This window comes from Symsagittifera roscoffensis, chromosome 6 (assembly GCF_963678635.1).
Source record: "Symsagittifera roscoffensis chromosome 6, txSymRosc1.1, whole genome shotgun sequence".
NCBI classification, from domain to species: Eukaryota; Metazoa; Xenacoelomorpha; order Acoela; family Convolutidae; genus Symsagittifera; species Symsagittifera roscoffensis.
In genome coordinates this window covers 35,272,170-35,281,067 of record NC_087067.1, presented here as the reverse complement: position 1 = coordinate 35,281,067, position 8,898 = coordinate 35,272,170, and positions in this window count along the sequence as shown.

The window sequence follows — 8,898 nt, the reverse complement described above, 5'->3', positions numbered from 1 at the left end:
TTTAATTAGATTAAGACTACCATCGCAAATAATCAATTGAAGTAGGAAATGCAATCACTACTTTAATGAAAATACTTAAACAAATTTTGAAAAAAAAGGAAAAATTGAAAAAACAGCAAAACGACGAATAAATCTAAGAACGACATAAAGGAAATTTGCATGTAACTGAAAACATTCCTTGGAATAAAAAAATTTCCAAAAAAAATCTCAGAGTACAAGATTGGACATTTGGACATCCCAACATTAAGTAATTCAACTAAGCCGATTAGCTTTGGGTTCATTTTAACCATTGGTTTTCAGAAAATGTTTTTAACAGAGGCGAAATGGAATTTTACAACACTTGCTAACAGAAAATTGACAGTAAAAAATAAGAATTTGGAAGAATTCGTGTTTTGCAATTTAGTAGGCATTTGCAAAAAAAAACAATCAAACAATCAAACTACCTATTTTTTCAGCCTGACTTCAAGTGACGTTTTAAAACTGATTGCAGTTCACTGAATTTCTCCAAAGACATGCACTAGGAGAAGTCCAAAACTCTATTTTTTATTCTCTCTCTCTCTCTCATTAGAAACATAATCAGGATTTCCAATCATTTTGACTCAATTTAGGAGCCGACGCTTGTTAGCTCAGAAAACATATTTCATCCTAGAAAACTCCGATTATTGAATTCAAAACGTGCGTTTCAAATCTAAAAAAATAAACAATCGTTTCGAAACAAAATCGACCGGAAAACGGAAGAGAAACTCAGAAAAAAAAATTAAATTAGATGAGAACAACAAATTACGATTTTTTTCACTTTTTTTCGAAAAATGAATGTTCTGACCAGATGAAAAACATGTGAGGGAAAAAAGTTGACAGCACTGCAGAATTATGCAAAAACTGGCATGGATTTGATTAATTTGAAAAAAAAAATTGTCGATCTAAAAACACAATCAGTTTTACCTGGACGTAAAAGGACTAAAAGTTTAAAAGTTCCAAAAAATGGCCAACGGAGTTGGAAAAAGTCAATAAATGCAAGGAAATAAAATCTATACTACTTTTTAAAAAAAATTGATTCAAAAAAGTCGCTCCAAGCTTTTTTTTCAAGAGCAATTTATCTATTTATCTATCATTGTATAAGAATTTATTCATTATAAATTTCAATAGCTCTGGCATAAGTTCAAATCATTTCATACACAGAAGCGAAGCTGAGATTTGCACCACCTGCAATACAGAAATGAATTACAATGGTCTGGAACAAAATATCTGAAGCATTAAGAACTTAACAAGGGGCTTTTGGATTGCTAGAAATCAGCCAAAATTTCAAAAAATCATTTCTGCGGGAACTAAGCCGGCATAAAAGCAGAAGCAGACAAAAATCTGTAATTGCCGCAACTTTCAGTTTGAAACTTCGAAAAAAATTGAGTTATAGGAATTATACCGACAAACTAAAGGCGGACAATAGTCCAAAAATTACAAAATTTGAGTTTTGCAAAAACAAACAGGCCTCGGCCGAAATTAAACTACAAGACTTAGCTGTTTGAAACAGATGTGTTACCTCTAATCCAAATGCACTATATGGTTGAATGAGCTTGCATTTATATTAAGCAGCCATGAAAGAAAGCCACTAAGACCCGAATTAAAACTGAAAAAAAAACCGTCAAAACAAAAACTATCAAAAAAGGACACTCTGTGGTGATTTTACCGTTTAAACAAAATCAACAAGTCGTAATGGATAAATTAAAAAAATACCCTGCATCTTGTTGATTATTCCTTCCCTTACAATCCCTTGTAATTTTTATTTCTATAAAAAGCTTAACAAAAATTTCACAATACATTGATTTTGTCCCTTGTACCAAAAACTTTCCTAAAACTTTTATATGAATATATAGAAACCTCTGCAACAAACGAAAAACTCTCAAAAAATATGGTTTCACCTAATTTCTATAATTAAACATGCTCAAGTGCCGCAGAACTAACTTGGTACCACTTCCAATACCACAAAAATGGCATTGCAAGCTACTAGCAGATAAAAAAAGAGAAGAGCCAATAATTTGGTTAGAAAAATTTTCATAAACAACTAAAAAATCCTATTCCTAAAAACTCAATTTTAACACTAAGCATTTTGATCGATCCTCAGCGACGCATTTATCTCATTTTTTATCAAAACGACACCAAATTGGGTGACTAAGCAGATCAAATTTAAACCGAACTCATTTAAGTTTGAATAAAATGGTTAATTGAAAAAAAATAAACAAAACATCAAATTATACGAAGTCAGGAGTAATTATTACAAATGAAGGTAAATTGAAGCAATAAACGTATCCTCACTGAAAATTATGATTTTTCACCATTTGTCAACCAAGCCAACAGAACATCAGCAGACTTTAGGCCGACACATTTAAAAAAGCCTTATTTCGATTGAAAAAAAATTCCTGGTGAGACTTGAACCCGCAAATTTTGCCTTCTCAGGCGTATCCTTCACCGAATTAAATTTTGAATTCCTTATGAATCCACAAATAGCTGATTCTGTTGATTAACTTAGGCAACGAACAAAATATATAATTCGATTTGATTACGCTTGCTGATCGGAAGCGTAATAAAGTCGACGCACTAAAGCGCTCCACTTTTACTGCCAACTTTTACATTATACTGATAAATATTTTCTGAGAACTCTTCGCAGAGAACAAAAACTAGTTCCAACGCTGTTACACCGAAATTTATCGCAAAGGTAAAAAGTGCTTTGGAAAACGAATAGAATATTTTTATGCACCGATGAACACATGAAAGATGCAGACAATTGCAATTTTGTTCAAAATAACATTGGACTGATTGTACATCAAATTGCCCAGAGCGCACTTATGTTATCATTTGTATAGTCTAGGAGCGCACTTATTTAGGTGTAGAACAATTTATGTTTATAAAACGTTACACACTTTAGTTAATTTAAGGTAATATATAGCTCACGAAGCTAAAAATACTCACAAAAGGCCTACAAAAACCAGAAAATGAGAAAAAATTCATATCAAAACAAAACAGATTCAGTAATTTCTACGAACTGACTAAGTTTGAATTATTGTGAAATTAACTGCTTACTACGGTTAAGCTGAAAAAGCTTATCTTAAGTGAAATTCCTGGATCAAAGGAAAAACCGTTTTCTTCAGAGGACCTCAAGATAGATTGCTTTTTTGAAATGCTAATGCAGTGCAATTTGCTCTGCAATTAGCAAACAAAAATAAAGAGTACTTAAAAGTCGGATTGCTTGAGCTTTTATGATGCATTTGGTGAAAAGTTTCAAAGATATTATAGAAATTTACTATACCCGAAAACAGTATGCCTTTATTTTGCTCCTTAACACTTGTTTGCGATTATTCATGTCAGTGAAAATACATAGAACTGAATACATTAACCTTGAACAAAAAGTACTCAGATAAACACCTTAGATTTGGCTTTAAAAGAATACAAACACGCAAAAAAAATACGAATCATTAGCGCAGCAGGGAATATCGTTGCAGCTCCCAATTCAACGAAAACATTTTCAAAAATTTGAAACTTGAGGTTTGATATTTAGCTTACTACCACGATTGAAAACTATTTTAACAAGAACACCTAATTGATTGACGAAAGCATATAGTTGTAAATGCCGAAACTTCCAGTCTTTATGTGCACAACAATATGTCTGGTGAAAATATCAGCTATAAAGTTGTTCAGTTTAGTTATAGTTAGGATTTATCTATTAGATTGTGCCCACCGTCCAATATTGATTCAACCTACAAAATCAAAAAATTACACAGGCAAAGTTGCACTCTGTACACAGAAGCAAAAATACGAACAATAACGCTACTGGAATAAACTGAATGGGTAAAAACTTGAGTCTACAAAATTTCTTAGGTGACGCAAGCCAATTATGAGTCTACATAATTGTGAAGTGACGCAAGCCAATTTTAACGCAATAGCAGAAGCAGTCAGAAAAAAAAAGAATTTTGCCAATTAACATGCCTAAATTTATAGCGGACGCATTTAAATTAGTATACGAAAAATTCATTTAAAACGTCCGAACCTGACCAGATTCGAACCGTTATTTTGTTGCGGGTCTCCTTCCCTACTTCTACGCTACAGATCCGTGATACCTTGAAGCTTAAGTGCTATTTGTAAAATAAAGTTTTGTGCGCTAATACGCTTAGCATTGGCTGTACTTAACAGCTGGTCCTTGATCAAAATAAACACTTTCAAAGTTGGTAAAGTAGTTTTTAAGAAAAAGGAAAAGTTTCGAAAGCCTCTCGAAAAACAAAAAAAAAATAATACAAAAAAATGCGATCCCATACATTTCCATCAGTCACCAGTCTTTTGTATTGATGCGGAAGGACAGGGGTAATTTCAAAAACAGACCTATTTCAAAGAAATGTAAATCCCAATTTAATGACTTGAAAATCTGTTAATTTCATCAATAACTTAAGATTTCCTAAAAAATTAGGTGGTAACAAGCGCTTGTTAGGTTGAAAGATGCTAAAAACGTTGCTCATTAGATTTGGGTGGTTAGTTTTCAAGAGAACTCAAGTTTCATAATACGGTAAAGAAAATCGAAATTTTGAATTTCGGAGTCATAAAATTTGGTGTAAAAACACAGGCAAAATCTTTCAAGCGGCGAACCTTCCCACAACCCATTCTAACATCAAGGTTCTATTAATAATTTTTAATCGCATCATTTGTCAGCTCTGTAGTGATTTTGTCATTTAAACGAAACCAACAAGCCGTAATGGATAAATTGAAAAGATACTCTGCATTTTGTTGATTATACCTTCCCTTAAAATCCCTTGAAAATTTTATTCCGATAAAAAGCATAACAAAAAATCAAAATACATTGATGTTGTCCCTTGTACCGAAAACTTCCCTAAAGCTTTTATATAAACATATAGAAACCTCTGCAACAAACGAAAAACTCTCAAAAAATATGGTTTCACCTAATTTTTATGATTAAACATGCTCAAGTGCCGCAGAACTAACTTGGCACCACTTCCAATACCACAAAAATAGCATTGCAAGCTACTAGTAGACAAAAAAGAGAAGAGCCAATTTTTTGGATAAAAAAACTTTCAGAAACAACTAAAAAATCTTATTCGTAAAAACTCTTTTCTAACACTACGCGTTTTGATCGATCCTCAGCGACGCATTTAATTCAATTTTTATCGAAACGAAACCAAATTAGGTCCCTAAGCAGTTCAATTTTAAACCGAACTCAAATTAGTTGATTAAAATGGTTAATTGAATAAAAAATAAACAAAACATCAAATTTTACAAATTCAGGAGTAATTATTCCAAATGCAGGTAGTTAGAAGTACTAAAAGTATCTACACTGAAAATTGTGCTTTTTCACCATTTGTCAGCCGAGCCAACAAAACATCAGCAGACTTTAGGCTGACACATTTAAAGAAACCTTATTTCGTTTGAAAAAAATTCATGGTGAGACTTGAATCCGCAAGTTTTGCCTTCTTAGGCGTATCCTTCGCCGAATTATATTTTGAATTCCTTATGAACCCACATGCAGCTGTTTCTGTTGATCAACTTAGGCAACGAACAAAATATAAATTTCGGAACCGTAATAATTGGAAAGCTCTCTACATTTACGGCCAACTTTTACATTATACTGATAAATATTTTCTGAGAACTCTTCGCGGAGAACAAAAACTAGTTCCAACGCTGTTACACCAAAATTTATCGCAAAGGTAAAAAGTGCTTTGGAAAACGCATAGAATTGCATTATGCACCGATGAAGACACGAAATTCGCAGAAAATTGCAATTTATGTTTAAATTAACATTGGACTGATTGTACACCAAATTGCCCAGAGCGCACTTATGTTATCATTTGTTTAGACTAGGAGCTCAATTACTTAGCTGTATAACAAATTAAATTAATAAATCGTTATACATCTTAGTTAACTTAATGTAATTTATAGCTCACGAAGCTAAGAAATACTCACAAGTGGCCTACAAAGACCAGAAAGTGAGAAAAAATTCAAGTCAAAACAAAACAGATTTAGTAATTTCCAGGAGTTGACTAAGTTTGAAATATTTTGAAATTATATGCTTACAACGATTTAGCTGAAAAAGCTTATCTTAGGTGAAATTCCTGGATCAAAGGAAAAACCGTTTTCTTCAGAAGACTTCATGAAAGATTGCTTTTTGAAGGGCTAATGCAGTGCAATTTGCTTTGAAATTAGCAAACAGAAATAAAGAATACTTAAAAGTCGGATTGCTTGAAACTTTTATGATGCATTTGCTGAAAAATTTTTAAGATATTCTAGAAATTGAATATAACCGAAAACAGGATGTCTTTTTTTTTTGCTCATTAACACTTTTTCTGCGATTATTCGTGTCAGTACAAAAACATACAACTGAATACATTACAAGGCATAAGCGCGGCTGGGAATACCGTTGCAGCTACCAATTCAACCAAAACGTTTTAGAAAATTTGAAACTTGAGGTTTGATAATTAGCTTACTGCCACCATTGAAAACTATTTTAACAAGAACGGCTATTAGTAGTTCAGCAATTCTCCAATCTTGATTGATTGTCGTAAGCATAAAATTGTAAATGCCGAAAGTTCTAGTCATTATGTGAACAACGATATTCCTGGTAAAAATATCAGCTATAAAGTTGTTCGTTTTAGTTATAATCAGGATTTATTTTTTAGATAGTGCCCATCGTCCATTATTGATTCAACCTACCAAATAGAAAATATACACAGGTGAAGTTGCACTTTGCACACACAAGCAAAAATATGATTAATAACGCTACTGGGAAATACAGAATGAGTAAAAATTTGAGTCTACAAAATTTCTTAGATGAAGCAAGCCATTTATGAGTCTACATAATTGCGAAGTGACGCAGGTCAAACTTAACACAAAAGCAGAAGCAGTCAGAAGAAAAAAAACCTTGCCAATTAACATGCTTAAATTTATAGCGGACGCATTTAAACTAGTAAACGAAAAATTCATTTACAACGTCCGAACCTGACCAGGTTCGAACCGTTATTTTGTTGCGGGTCTCCTTCCCTGTTTCTACGCTACAGATCCGTGATACCTTGAAGCTTAAGTGCTATTTGTAAAATAAATTTTTGTGCGCTAATACGCTTAGCATTGGCTGTACTGAACAGCTGGTCCTTGATCAAAATAAACACTTTCAAAGTTGGTAAAGTAGTTTTTAAGAAAAAGGAAAAGTTTCGAAAGCCTCTCGAAAAACAAAAAAAAATAATACAAAAAAATGCGATCCCATACATTTCCATCAGTCACCAGTCTTTTGTATTGATGCGGAAGGACAAGGGTAATTTCAAAAACAGACCTAGAGCAAAGAAAAGTAAATCCCAATTTACTGACTTGAAAATCTGTTGATTATATCAATTACTTAAATCTCCCCAGAAAAATGAAGAGATAACAAGCGCTTGTTAGGTTGAAAGATGCTAAAAACCTTGCTCATTAGTTTTGGGTGGTTAGTTTTTAAGAGAAATCAAGTTTTATAATACGGTAAAGAAAATCGAAATTTTTGAATTTTCGGCGCCATATAATTTGGCGTAAAAACACAGGCAGTCTTGTATGTGTCGAACCTTCCCAAAACCCATTCTACTCATTGAAATCAAAACCTCAGTTTTTGCGAGGTAACTTTTTGAGAAAAGTCAAGCTCGAAAAAACGGTCAAAAAAGCGAATGTGATTTTTTGGAGCGTCGTGACTGTGTTAAAAATAATTAGGCATTATCATTTTTGCAGAGCTACCTACAACCCTTTCCCTTGATTTTTCCGAGGATCATAACTTTTTGAAAAAAAAATTGTGTATAAAATAATCATTTAAGCAAGGGAGCTCCCCACAACCCTTTCAGATTTTGGGAGGGTAGTTTTCGAGAACAATCGATAAATTTCAAGAAAAAAGGCAAATCCTGAATTTGATTATTCTTCGTCATAGTTTTTTTGTCTAAACACTAGAGCATAGCCGATAGTGCAGGGGAGCTTCCTACAACCCGTCCGTTCGATTGAAAATAATTTATCAGATTTGAGATTGTAGTTTCAGAAAATGGTCAAAGACTCGAAAAATTGACTTTTTTGAAAGCCATAACTTTTCGTGTAAAACAAGATTTGGGCATAGACGCTGATGTAGGGGAGCTTCCCACAACCTGTTCTATCCAGTGAACCTTAACTCGCAGAGTTGCGTGGGTAGTTTTCGTGTATGAAAATCAAAAATTGGCTTAAAAAATTCTCCTGACTTTTTCGAAGGCTGTAGAAAGTGAGGTAAGGTAAAAAAAAAGAGCATAGGGGAGTATGCAGGCACACAAGGGAGTACCACTTACTTGAAAATCGGTAACGTAGTTTTTGAGAAAAACGATAACTTTCCAAAGCGTCAAAACAACAGAACGTCAAAAAAATATATCAAACATGAATTTGTAGTATAATAATTTGTGTAAATCTCCATAGCATTGGCTAAAATTAACAGCTGGTTATTGATCATCAAAATGAACACTCTCAAAATGAACACAATTGTGTCAACAACTTTTGCGACTTTGGTTGGAAAAAAAAGTTAGTTCATACTTTAACACAAGCTATGCTTGTGTAATTAACGTTTAATAAGACTTATGAAACTATGTTGCTCAACAATTTTTGAGTTTCCAATTTCTTCCATGATTTATATTTTCCGACAAAACAAAGAAAATTTGAAGTTAACGGTTGAAGAGTTTTAAAATTCTGCTGGGACTTCAATAATCAACTTCCATCTTCAGAAAATGATTTAATTTTTTTGCATTTATAAATTCGAAATTAGAAACTGTAATTTCCCATCTTTTTAGCTAATGCGTTTGAATGCAATTTAAAAGGAAATCAAACATTTAACTCTGAAAAACTACATTTGAGTGCAAGCTTATTAAAATTTCCTTACAA